This window comes from Macrotis lagotis, chromosome 1, assembly GCF_037893015.1.
Source record: "Macrotis lagotis isolate mMagLag1 chromosome 1, bilby.v1.9.chrom.fasta, whole genome shotgun sequence".
Lineage (NCBI taxonomy): Eukaryota > Metazoa > Chordata > Mammalia > Peramelemorphia > Peramelidae > Macrotis > Macrotis lagotis.
This window is the reverse complement of record NC_133658.1, coordinates 95,208,868-95,223,092: the sequence shown is the minus strand read 5'-3', so window position 1 is coordinate 95,223,092 and position 14,225 is coordinate 95,208,868. Positions and strand designations below refer to the sequence as shown.

General features: G+C 39.6%; 1 protein-coding gene and 1 pseudogene across 1 annotated transcript in view; both read right to left on the bottom strand.

The window, feature by feature from the left end:
* Positions 1-14,225, bottom strand: part of LOC141513312 (uncharacterized) — a 64,770-nt gene that overhangs the window by 41,666 nt on the left and 8,879 nt on the right. The window lies entirely within an intron of this gene.
* Positions 3,188-9,732, bottom strand: LOC141501245 (scaffold attachment factor B1 pseudogene; annotated as a pseudogene).

The window sequence follows — 14,225 nt, the reverse complement described above, 5'->3', positions numbered from 1 at the left end:
TCCTCCCATAAGTTGTTACAAAAGATTATACCCAGTATAAAGCACCCTTCCTTAAGGTCTCTGAACAGCTTAGTTACCCCTTGATCTTCTATGTGGACACTTTCATTTCAGTTATAAATATATTTAATTAGTTCCTTTATGCCACTTTGATGTAATTCTCTCTACTATATTTTGGTCTGTTTGTATCTACCATATATTTCTCCACAGTTCTATGGTGGCCTCATACTGACTTTTTTTTTTAGGTGTTTTTTTTTTGCAAGGCAAACCGGGTTAAGTGGCTTGCCCAAGACCACACTGCTAGGTAATTATTAAGTGTCTGAGACTGGATTTGAACCCAGGTACTCCTGACTCCAGGGCAGGAGCTTTATCCACTATGCCACCTAGCCGCCCCATCATATTGACTTCTTTAGAGGTTGTAGGGTTCCAGGTCTTGCCAGGTCTCTACATCATTATAAAAAGACTAAATTTTTTTTAATTTCAGTCAGGTAATGATAAAGATGAGAATAACTATGGGATATTTTTTTACAAAAGACTGCCTGTTCCCCTTCAAATAACATCAAGGATGCCTTTGGTGCACGTGCAGATCATTCTCGTAGAAATAATATATCAATTATATTACTAAATAACTTTAAGACAATATTAAAAGGATTCATGTGATAACCTAAAGAATTATAGCTGTAGCTATAATAATTTTAAGAGTAACACTTAAGAGTAATATTTTGTTTTTATTTAACCTGATGGAATCCTCCCTCAAAGCTCTACTTGGATACCTCATTATGCATGGAAAGAGCTCTGGGTTCTCTAAAATAATGACAAAAGAGTATAGACCATGACATATTCTACAATGAGAACTATGAGTATGGTTTTGACAAAATATGGAGTTTGCTCTCTAAAGAACAACTTAGCTCAGCAAAAGAAGGTTCGTTAACATTAGTCTGGTCACTGGGTAAAGAACTAGTTGGGGATGCCAAAGGAAAATACCAAGAAACATAAAAATGATTTCAGCTCTGACACTGCTTTTGCAATCAGTGGTGGTTGTGCAAAAAATGAGAAACAAACAGTTTTAAATAAACTTATAGAGCATTTATTAAGCACTTAATATGTGCCAGGACATAAGTTTTGTTGTCTACTGTGCCACCTAGTTGCCCCTGTACTGGAGACGCAAATACAAACAAGCAAGATAACCCTTGTTCCCCTACAAAAACAACAACAACTGTATTTTAATGTTATAATCATTCATTTAATACTTGCGAATCTAAATGTGAAATCTTCCTTTAATGACCAATGAATTCACATACTGTTGGATATATCACTCAGTAAACATTAAGCACCTACTTGTGCCAGGCACTCTGCTAAGCAGTGGAGAAAAAAAAAAAGACAAAAAACAGTTCTTGCCCTCAAGAAGTTTACAGTCTAATGGGGCAGACAACAAGCAAACAAATATAAACAAAGTACTTTACAGTTTAGGTTTTTGTTTCTGCTACTGTTGCTGCTGTGGTTGTTGCTGCTGTTAACAGAAGAAAGTGACTGGAACCAAGAGGTTGAGGCAGGCTCCCTGGGGAAGGTGGGATTTTTAATTGGACCTTAAAGACAAAAGAGGAGAAGAGCATTCTAGGCTTAGGGATTGCTAAGGAGAATGCTCAGAGATGAGAGATGGAGGATTTTGTTCACTGAACAGCCAGAAGGCCAATGTCACTGCTGGGGAGTAAAATACAAGACTAGTAGGAAGGAGTTAAGTTATGAAGGGTTTTAAGTGCCAAAAGATCATTTTTTATTTGATCCTAGAGACAATAGAGAGGCATTGAGTAGGAAGGTGGCATGGTTAGACCAGCACTTTAAGGAAATCCCTTAAGACAGATTAAAATTGGGAGGTACAAATGGTAGATGAACTCACCAGGTTATAGTTGCAATAATCTGGATATAAGGTGATGAGCATTTTCAATAGTGTGGTAGCACTGTCAGAGGAGAGAAGCAGAAATATTTCAGAGATGTTCAAAGCTTCCTTGACTACATAATGAATATGGAGTAAGATAGTAAGTATGGAATAAGACAGTGAGAAGTGCACATTGATTTCTAAGTTGGGAGTCTGAGGGCCTAGGAAGATGTTTTCTTCAGGGAAGGTAGGCAGTGGGCAGGGTTTAGAAGAAAAGATAATGAGCTTTGTTTTGGATATACTGAGATTAAGATATCTACTGGACATCCAGTTCAAAATGTCTGAAAAGCAGTTGGACATGTGGGATCAGCAGAGAGATTGCCATGAGATAGATCTGAAAATTATCAGCCTAGAGATAGTAAATAAATTTGTGGGAGCTGAGGAAATCACCAAAGGGGGCCTAAGGTCTCCCCTTCCATCTGTCTTGGATCTCTGCCCTGTAATGGTATAGTGAGATGTCAGAGTTACCAGTTGGTTTAACAAATTCCTAAGCCCAACCAAAGTTTGTGCCCCTCTGGGCTGGATCTGGGACTTCCTGCCCTGCAAAACAGTCTTTAGTTGTGCTAGAATGCTCCTGACCAGATTTTTATCTTCAGTATTCTTTTATTTCCTGTGCTAACATAGGTTAGAGAAATCACTCGTGAATTTTTTTCTTGGATTTCCAAATCAGGATTTGATCTGGTGTGATTTTTAAAAGTTTTGAAGAATTGTTTTTGTTTGTTTGTTCTGGTTTGATTTTTTGTGGCACAGTATCTTGCTTTATTTCTTTCTGTTGCTCTGCTTCCTTGGCTCCCCAATTATGGAGTTTTCCTTCTGCTATGTCCTGAAAGCCTTTTTGCCTTTGATAATATCCATGGTTGTATCCCTTCTTAGTCTACTCATTTTCCTTTTTGGAAGTATTAAGTTGCTGCATTAGTTTACATGTAGATGCTGCTCTCATATCTTTCTTTTTGTTCCATGTCCTCCTCTGTACTTGAACAATAGGATGTCTCAGTCAAGTCACATAATTTCCCCTGAGTCATTTGTGAGTCAAACCAGTAAAGGACTGTTGCTTTTCATCTTTGGTCAGTAAAATCTTTCTCTGAATCTTCCTTTTAAAACAGCAGTATTAAGGATATGTCCTTTCTCCTCCATCCCCTATCTCACATGATGAAGAGGCCTTATTTCTTACTATGGCTAACCCCCTTTCTTTGTTCAAGTGATCCCATTCCAATCCCATCTCCTCCAACAAGTTGCTCACCCTTACTCTTTCTCTTATTTTCAACCTCTTCCTGTCTATGGGCACCCTCCCAGCCTGCCTACAAATATGCCCTTATCTCCCCTATCCTGAAAAAACCCTCACTTGATTTTTCACTATCATCTATACCTTCTACTCTTTGTAGATAAACTCCAAAAAAAGTCATTAATAATAGGTGCCTCCCCTTCTTTCCTCTTACTCTCTTCTTAATCCCTTACAATCTGGGTTCTGACCTTATCATTCCCACAAAATTGCTCTCTCCAAAGTGACCAATGATCTCTTCATTCCCAAATCCAAGTCCTTTTCTCAATCCTCAATCTCCTTGACCTCTTTGCAAGCTTTTGATCACTTTCTTCTTGATCCTCTCTCTAGGTTTTCAGGACATCACTGCTTCCTGGTTTCCCTCCTACCTTCATAAGTGCTCCTCTGTCTCTCTGCTGGTTCCTCCTCCAAAGGATCATAAAAAATTAAGGTGATAGAAATACTCAAAAACATAAACCAAGAAAAAAAGAATGATTCTTAAATATCTATAAGTAAAACCTCAAAGAGAAATACAACTTGGGAGCAAACACAACAAAAATTCCTCAAAAATGTGAAGTAAGAGTTTGGAGGAAAAAAAGTTTAAAATGTTTTTGTAAATAAATGAAAGTTCTATAGGAAAAAAATCTGTGGGCAGAGTCAGGAGGGGAGAAATATCTATAATATCCTTTAAGAGGTTCTTCCCTAGGGCGGCTAGGTGGTGCAGTGGATAAAGCACTGGCCCTGGAGTCAGGAGTACCTGGGTTCAAATCCGGTCTCAGACATTTAATAATTACCTAGCTGTGTGGCCTTGGGCAAGCCACTTAACCCCATTTGCCTTGCCAAAAAAAAAGAGGTTCTTCCCTGGACTTGGACATAATTAGACCAAGCTCTCATCACTCCCTGATTCCATGAGTCGGGACTCCTAGATGTGTTATCTTTCTATGGGGAGTAGGTTGTGTTCAAAGAAGAATAGTGCCTCCGGTGTGAGGGCTGCTTTTTACCTTTGACATCCACCTGAGTAATCTAACTCTCACTTGTGACTTCAAGAAGTTGTAGCATGCACAGCAGCCATTTCAGTAAACCATTTCAGCAGGTGGGCTAAACCAGGCTGAAGGTAACTGATGGCGTCTCAAGTGAAACGCAACTTATCAGTGAGTTGCGAGGGATGTCTACCCCAAGTATGTGAAGTCTTCAAATGGTGGAATGAGTGGATGCCATGAAAGCAGTTAAAGCTGGTACTAGAGAATGCTTAAAGCTTGGTTAGACACTGAAGATGCCAAGGTCATCCATTGCATCTAAAGCCATCAACATTTATCCTGACTGTCTTGAGGCTGATTCTGGGTGATTTTGGAAAAAAAAGTGAGGTCAGAGACTTTGTACAACTCTACCTCACTTAAATCCAATTTACACATGCATCAAAAGACATCACCCATACCATTTTCTATTTCTCAAAATCCTGTAGCAACAGGCAAGTGATGAAGCAGCAGGTGCAGATATACTGGGAGTTATAGTCACAGCCCTGCACATAGGAGCGCAGGCTATAGCGCTGTTTCCCCACTGAAAGCAGCAGTGGGATTAGCAGCCCCTTGAGTGACTGAGCGACCCTTTTAAGGAGATCACAGTGCTCAACTTCTGATGGGAGGAAAGGATTAGAAAAGGTGTCCTAAACATGGTCTGTTTACCAAACCCTGGCCTGATTAAGGTGGCAGGCAGGGATCCCATAGTGTGGTCAAGACACCAAAAATATCTAAAAAAAACTTCTTCAAAGAAGATTCCACTCATCATCATCAATACATGGAACATATGCACACTCATAGACAATACAAGATCCAATAGACCTGAAGGATGAATGACTCTTGTTGCAAGAGAATTCAGCAGGTATCACATCCAAATAGCAGCTCTGAGTGAAACAAGGATAACAAATGGAGGCCAGTTTACTGAAGTTGGAGCTGGCTACATGTTTTTCTGGAGGGGCCACAGTGAAGGTGGGGTAGCCTTTGCAATCAAAACTAATCTATTTAACATTCTTAAATATACACAAAAGGAGTTGACAATAGACTCATGACAATGAGATTGCCATTTCCAGGAAGTGGCATGCTACCACCATCAGTGCCTATGTTCCCACCATGAAGAACTCTGATGAAGTAAAAAAATAATTTTATGAAGACCTGGAGACTTTTATCATCAATGTTCCAAAAGAGGACAAGCTTATAATTCTGAGTGACTTTAATGCTGGAATAGACTCAGATTACCAGACATGGCAGGGGAGTCATTAGGAGGAATGGAGTTGGAAACAGGAACAGCAATGGTCACCTACTACTGAAGACTTGCACATCCCATGATCTTTTCATCAGAAAAACTGTCTTCCATTTACCTAAAGGCAATAAAACTTCCTGGATTCAATCTCATAGAAAATATTGGCATCAAATAGACTATATGATTGTAAGGAGAAGAGATGGATAGTATGTGAGTGTGTCAAAGGCAATGTGTGGAACAGAGTACCAGACTGAATAGACTCATCCTTTCTAATCTAAATATTCCCATTCAATCGATGTTGAGTCCCTTTCCAGACTCGCTTATCCTTCCCTAGGTGAGCATTGCAGGGATGGGAGACAAGGAAGACAAGTTCTCCCTTTGTACACCAAGGTCTCTATTTATTTGTCAAAATACAAGTGCTTAAATATCCTCACCAGTCTCTAATCTACTCCCACTCCTGTGGCACTTAGTAAAACAATGTTCTGGTGCTCAAGGGCACCAGGTGATGAGATTTACAGTATTCCCACACACAACAGTCCCTAACAAACCAAAGCAGTGGCCCCAAGGCAAAATGACTACTAGAAGAATTTAGAATGTCTCTCTGAGCTGGAACAGTTTGTTGCTAACTTGGAGGAAAAACTGAGCCAACACCGAGTTAGCAACAGTGGAGCAGAAAAAGAGTGGGCAGGTTTCAGAGATAGGGTGTACAGCACTGCATTTGCTCATCTGGGTCAGAATACTTGAAAACATCAAGACTGGTTTGATGAAAATGATGGGGAAATACAGAAGCTTTTAAATGAAAAATGAGCATTCCACAGGGTTTACCAGCAGGATAATTCATCCATTTTTTAAGAAGACAGCATTTAATTTCATCAGAAGTAAAGTACATGAGAAGATTAGAGAGATGTAGGACTCCTGGCTCAGAAAGAAGGCAGATAAATTCAATTTTATGCAGACAGTAACAAACCAGACTGCTTTTATGATGCCCTGAAGGTTTTTTATGGGTCTAAGACCTATAGTCCTTCTCAACTACTCTGTGCTGATGAAGCCACATTGATTAGTGATAGGGACATGATCCCAGAGAGATGGGCTGAACCCTTCCATAGTGTTCTTAACAGATCATCATTAATCAATGCAAGAAGCCATTGATCATTTACATCAATTACATCAAGTTGAAGTCAATCAATCCCTAATTGAAGTTTCAACTGATTTTGAATGCCATTAGATGCCTTTCAAATGGCAAAGCACCTGATGCTGATTCTATTCCAATTGAGCACTACAAGATGGAGGGTTCATTGCTCATCTAAAAGCTGACTGAAATTTTCCAGGTTATATGACAATAAGAGGTTATGCCCCCAAGAATTCTATAATGCCTCCACTGCCCATAACAGTAAAGAGAATAGATTGTCCTGTGACAATGACATGGAGTATTTCTTTTTTAGTCATTGCTGGAAAGATTCTTACCAGAGTCTTGCTCAAAAGAATGATCCTTCACCTAGAAGATGGTCCTCTCCCTGAGAGCCAGTGTGGCTTCAGAAAGGGTTGAGGAATAGTCAATATGCTGCTTTCAGCCTGACAACTCCAGGGAAAATGCCAGGAATAGAACAGTAGTCTGTATGCAAGATTTGTAGATCTGACCAAAGCCTTTGATACTCGGTCATGAGGGCTTATGGAAAATTATGTCAAAATTTGGTTGCCCAAAGAAGTTCATCAACATTGTATATCAATCTCACGGATGCTCTTTAGATTTCCCCCCATGCTTTTTAGCAAGTTTTCAACCATGTTATCAAACACCTTTACTGAGAATAAACACAGCATTAAGGTCAGCTACTGCACAAATTCTTCACCTTAAAAAGGCCAGATCCATAACTGCTCCACTCATCTGAGGATTCCTGACCATGGTGATGTGGTCCTCCATGGTGTTCTGCATAGTGCTGTCCATCTCTGTCTCCCATCATTGACCTTGAACTTTCTCTCCTATCCACTGAATGATCCTGGTACCGGCCATGATCTCTATGGTCAAAATCATGGAAGCGATCTCAGTGGATAAATTCAGAATGGTATCAGTCATCCAGTGCTGCCCTCTTTCCTTCTGGTCAATAGGAATCATCCCACCTGCCATCTACATCATAGGGGCATCTAATTGCAGGTCATCTTCCTTGTTCATAATGGAGTGGCTGCTGTCAGCGGAGTTCTTCCCTCTCTCTATGAATTCATTCTTGTTCTCTGCACCTCTCATATTCTTTATACATCCTCTCCTTCTCTAGCCACTCTTTTCATTCTTTCTCTTTCTAGATGCTGTCTTTGAACAGCAAGTCTTTCCCGAGCTATTTCCAGACTTTCTCTTTCTTCTCGCTCCTGTAAGGCTTGAATTCGTTCCTCTCTCTCTCACTCCAATCACATGCCCTTTGGGACTCTGAATCTCTCATCTTACGCTGATCTCTAGATTTATCAAAAGACACAACAGACCATTTTTCTCTACTGGCAGATTTGCGATCTTGGCTATTTGAGACTCCCTCTTTTCCTCCACTTGTTTTTACACTAATAATAGGTTCTCCTTTGGATTTGTCCTTTACTACAGTCCTCTCTGTACCTCGACTTCCTGACTTAGTAGCTCTAGCTCGATCAGATCCAAGTTTCTGTTCATCTTTATCCTTCTCATCACTTCCATCTTCTTGTCTAATGTCATCTTTTTTTATCCATTTTATCATCTCTTTTTATGCTGGTAGATCTGTCACTGCTGGTTGATTTTTTTCTCTTTCCATCACTTTCTCTCTTGTCTGAAGTTTTCTTCCCAGCAGGTTCATTTTTTGTTTTTTTTCTACTGAGATCATTTTCCCATGAGGTTCTGTCTTGTGAAGATGATTAATACATTTTGTTGCTTCCTCAGATGTGGACATTGTGACAAAACCATAACATCTAGCCCCAGGACTTCGAGCATTAGTGACTACCTTTGCACCAACAACCTTTCCATATTTGCTGAAAAGATTCTTCAAATCTATAGCTCTAGTAGTAGAAGAAAGTCCACTAACCCAAAAATTTCTACCACAACTGCTAGTGGCATGACCTTTTTCATCTTTGGAGACTCTTTTGGTATCTGAGTCCTCTTCAATAGAGCTCATTTTCTGATCACCACCCTCATTGGTAGAGGACTCTTTGGTGGCAGATGAATCTTCATTATTAGCTTCATCTTCACTTTTCTTAACATCTTCTTTGCTATCTTTGGTTTCAGGACTTAAGACTTTCTCTGGAGTTTCCTGGGCTTCCTCATTAGAAGCTTCTACATTGTCTGATGCTTTGCTATTCTGATCATTCAGGTTCTCTACCACTACAGTGTCAGAGTCCATTTTCTCTTCATCTATATTCTGCTCACTTTTCTCCCTTTTCACTAGATCTAAGTGCTTTTCTGCCTTCCTGGCAATTGCTTGACTCGCTGTACAAATCTAATGCATCCTCCTCTGGATGAGCAGTGTTAAAATTGTCCTCTTCCTCTGCAAGCTTTTTGTTTGGCCCCACGCTACTTGCATACTGTGAAAATGGCTGCTCCAGGTCAGAAACTTCTTCTTTTAGTGGGTCAGACTTACAAGTTTCCCCCCAAAATGTTGAAGATTTTCTCATTTTCTGGCTCCAAGGATGGATCTTCAATCTCCTGCACCACAGTGAAGTCAGATGATGAAGTATCTAAATTGTTTACACTCTCCTTGTCAGCCATAGCATGTTCTGTAAACTGATCTGGAAAGTCCTTCATTTCTGCATCAGCATTTTCTTTACTATCAGATAGGGAGTCAAGAATATTATCAGCACTGTAGTCCTCTCCACAATCTACAGCACTCCCATTATCTATTTCGGCTTCATCTAAGACACTGATATCCATCATGTCAATATCTCAAAAATTATCCAAACTTGTTTCAACATCTTCCTGTTCATCTCCAGAATTTCCCTCCAGTCCATTATCTTCAGCACCCTCTTCTTCTGTTTTTCTTCCTGCTTCGCTGGGTCTCTTGGGAGTTGTTTTCTTGCTTCCTTCAGATGTAATTTCAGTTTCATCAGGATTACCCCCTTCATCTTCAATTGCTTCTTGAGTCGGTCCATCAGGACGCTCTTGTTGCCGCCACTATCCAGGTTCTGCTTCCTCAGCTCGGCCTGGAGGTCGATCACTCACAGGTCGCTTAGCCTCCGGGTTTTGGTCTCAGAGGAGTCAGAGCTGAGCCCTGCCAAAACAGAACCAGAATCACCTGTGCCTGACAGAATCTCTGCCATCCCGAAGGGTCCTACCTCCGCTGCCCAATTCGCACGATTCGGGCGACTGCCACAGCTAGGAACACAAAATGGCGCCACCTGTGAGGGAGTGGCACCAGCCTAGGATTACTATTTTATTAAGAAAAAAAATGGGTCTCATCCAAATAGTTAACATATTATAATTCTTTAGCATAGAAGCATAGACTATTCCAGAAAAAGAAATGTTATGCTAACACCGTGTCATTAAAAAAAACAAAAAGACCCCTCCAAAAAACCAGAAGGGCAATTTCTGGTTTAGAATTGAGGGGCAGAAAAACATTTTGGAAAAGATAGCTCAGTTCTGAGAAACAAAAGACATCAAAGACTAACAGATCATTTAAAAGTTTCATATTAGCATCATAAAAATAAGAAAATAAACATTTATTAAATGCCTACTATGTGTACTGCTGGTACAGCACTAATTGGTCCTCAATGGCGGCTAGGTGGTGTAGTGGCGTTGTGTCTATCTCAGTGGTGGCTAGGTGGCATAGTGGATAGCTTGGAGTCAGGAGTACCTAGGTTCAAATCTGGTCTCAGACACTTAATAATTACCTAGCTATGTGGCCTCAGGCAAGCCACTTAACCCCATTTACCTTGCAAAAACCCAAGGAAAAAAAAAACAACCTAAGGAGGCAGGCAAATAGTCTAAAGTAGACAGAGGTGAAGTGACTTACTCAAGAGTGACACAGCTAGAAAGAGAGTGGATTTGAACTTGTCTTCCTGACTCTGGGCCCAGTGATCTAATTACTAAAAAGCAGTAATTACCTTCCAGGAACTGGATATGGTGAGCACATCATTAAAAAAAAATGAAATTCACTGTATCTTAACAATTTACATTGAAATAGAAGTTTAATCAGAATAAACTCTCTATGTGAAGAGGCTATCACTTGCTAAAGTAAAAGTCAAAATCAAGATAAAATGAGAGGAAAAAATAAAGATGAGAAACTTGCTGTCAACAATCACAACTTCAATCTGACTTGTACTAATATCATTAATTCCAAATAAAGGAAAAGGGGGAAAAGACAAAGATATTGATGATGATTATTACCATTTCCTTCAAAAGTTTAATTGATGTATTGATCTATGTTTAGCATGGTTACAAATGTAAAGCGTTTACCAGATTATTTTCTCTCAGGGAGAGAGGAGAGGAAAGAGAGAGAAGGAGAAAAATTGTAAAGCTCAAAACCTTGCAAAAAAATGCTGGTATGGGGGGGGAGGGGTGGAGCCAAGATGGCAGTGTGAAGGCAGCATTTCCCAGGAACTCCTTCCCCAAAAACCTCCAAAAGCCATCAAATTATGACTCTGGCCAAAATTTAGAAGGGCAGAACCCACAGAAAGCCTGAGTGATACATTTTCACAGTCCAAGATAACTTAGAAGTTTCTTGGGAAAGGTGTGTTTCACCAGGATCAGTAGTTGGAAAAAGTCCCAGTCGCAGATCAGCCCGGGGAACAGCTAGAGAGACAGGGAGAGAATTCTGCTACACCAGAATGAATATAGAGTGAGGAATACCTGCTGCAGAAGATGCAGTGAGAATTGGGAGAAACCAGCCTGCACCTCCAGAGCACAGCCCACATATGGTAAGTGGGTCAGGGGAAACTGCAGAAATTTCTCTGCTCTCCCTAGGGATAGGACTGTGCTGCTTGCCCACACTCAGATCCAGGTTGCAATACCTTCCATACTAATGTAGCAGAGCAGAGCCCCTCCTTACAACACCAGGGCAGAGGGGAGTGCTGTGGTCATCTACATATCAAAGCACAGGCAAGAGAGCATAAGACCTTGGAGGAATAAAGGTCCAAGTGGAGTGTCCCCCCCCAAAACCCCAAAGCCTTGGAAGTGCTATAAATTAGTCTTGGGCTGAGAAAATGAGTAAACAACAGAAAAAGAAGAATCTGACCATAGAAAATAATTTTAGTCCCATGGAAGATCAAAACACATACTCAGATGATGACAAAATCGAAGCTTCTGTATCCAAACCTCCAAGAGAAATTGAAAATTGGCTCAGACCATGGATGAGCTCAAAAAAGACTGAAAAGCAATTAAGGGAGGTGGAGGAAAAATTGGGAGAAGAAATGAGAGTGATGAAGAAAAATTGTGAAAACCAAATCAACAGCTTGGTGAAAGAAATGCAAAAAAATACTTAAGAAAATAATATGTTAAAAACCAGTTTAGGCCAAATGGAAAAAGCAAAACAAAATGCAAGTGAGGAGAAGAATGCCTTAAAAAGCAGAATTGGCCAGCTGGAAAAGGAGATTAAAAAAAAAGCTCTCTGAAGAAAACAACTCCTTCAAATACATAATGGAACTAAAGGAAGCTTTGCAAGAAATCAGGAAGAAATAAAACTCTTCCAAAAAGGCCCCAAATTAGAAGAAAATGTGAAATATCTCATTGGAAAAACAACAAACCTCGAAAACAGATCCAGAAGAAATAATTTAAAAATTATTGGACTATCTGAAAGCCACAAACAGGAAAAGAGCGAGACTTCATTTTTTAAGAAATAATACAGCAAAATTGCCCTAAGATCCTAGAAGCAGGGGGGTAACATAGAAATTGAGGGAATTTACCAGTCACCTCCTGAAAGAGATCCCAAAAGAAAAGTTTCTAGGAATATTATAGCCAAATTCCAAAACTCCCAAATTAAAGAGAAAATTCTAAAAACTGACAGAAACAATTCAACTACCGAGGCTCCATAGTCAGGATTACACAGGATCTCGCAGCACCTACATTAAGGGCTCATAGGGATTGGAATATGATATTCCAGAAGGCAAAAGATCTTGGTTTACAACCAAGAATCAACTACCCAGCAAAACTGAACATCCTCTTTCAGGGGGAAAAGATGGACTTTCAAACTTTCCTGGTGAAACAATCAGAGCTGAACAGAAAGTTTGATCTCCAAGTACAGGACTCTAGCAAACCACCAAGCGGGTGGATGAGAACAACTAACTATGAGGAACTTAATGATGTTGAACTCTTTGTATTCCTGCACAGGAAGAAGATATTGATAACATATGAACTTTCTCATTTATAAGAGCTGTTAGAAGGAGCATATATAGACAGGGTAAAGGAAGGAGCAGAATTTAATGGTATAATATAGTAAAAAGATGGAGTCAGGGGCGGCTAGGTGGCACAGTGGATAGAGCACCGGCCCTGGAGTAAGGAGTCCCTGAGTTCAAATCTAGCCTCAGACACTTAATAATTCCCGAGCTGTGTGGCCTTGGGCAAGCCAGTTAACCCCACTGCCTTGCAAAAACTCAAAAAAAAAAAAAAAAGATGGAGTCAATGGATAATAAAGGAAAGTACTGGAAGGAAGGGAAAGGAAATGAAGAAGAAACTAAGAAATTTCACACAAGACTCAAGGAAAAGGTTTTTCAATGGAGTGGAAAGGCAAGGGGGGGGGAATGAGTAAGCCTTCATTCTCATCAGAAATGGCTCAGAAAGGAAGTAACATACACACTTAATAAGGTATAGAAATCTATCTTACCCTAGAGAAAAATGTGAAGAAAGGAATGGGATGGGGGAATGGGGGAGGGAAGAGGGGGAATAGGTGATAGAAGAAAGGGAAGAATGTGGGAGAGGGTACTCAGATAAAAAACAGTTTTGGACAGGGCCAGGATGAAAGGAGAGAGAGAATAGAATAAATGAGAGTGGGGAGGAATATAGTAGAGGGAAATACAGCTAGTAATCGCAACCGTGGGAAAAATATTGAAGCAACTTCTCTGGTGGACTTATGATACAGAAAGCAACTCACCCCAGAGACAGAGCCATTGGAACCTGAACACAGACTGAAGTACATTTTTTTTCTCTCTCTCACTATTCTTGAGGTTTCTCATCTTTTGGGGGGGGGGGGGGAAGAGGGGTTTATGTTTACCCTTATAACAAAATTATTGTAATAATATAAAATAAATAAATCTAGATCCTTCACTGAAAAAAATGCTGGTATGTAGTTGGAAACACAAATAAAATATTTATAAAAATAAAAAAATTTAATTGATGCATAAAAGTCCAATCAGGAAACCATTCTAAGTCAATAAAAATCTATAATTCTCATCACCAAAGACAAGGACACCAACATATTTAAGGCCCTAATATATTAGTCCTCAGTGAGCTAAATAACAAAATAGATACAGTATTTAAGTTGACATTAAGAGAAGTGATTAAACTATTATACATCTAGAAAATGTATATTTGGAGCAAGCCAATCTTGAAAGCATAGGAAGATACCAAAAGAACAGAAAAAAAAATCATAGATCACATTATTACTCAAAAATGATCAAAAGGTTATTGTAACTACCATATGCCTACCTTATATTTATAAATCTTTATGAGAATGATATCACAAATATATATATTACATATGTATGTATAAAAAAATCCTTAGTGAAAATGTGAGAAATCTTTCACAAGGTTTTTTTTTGCTGTTTTTTTTTTTGTTTTGCAAGGCAAATGGGGTTAAGTGGCTTGCCCAAGGCCATACAGCTAAATAATTATTAAACATCTGAGGC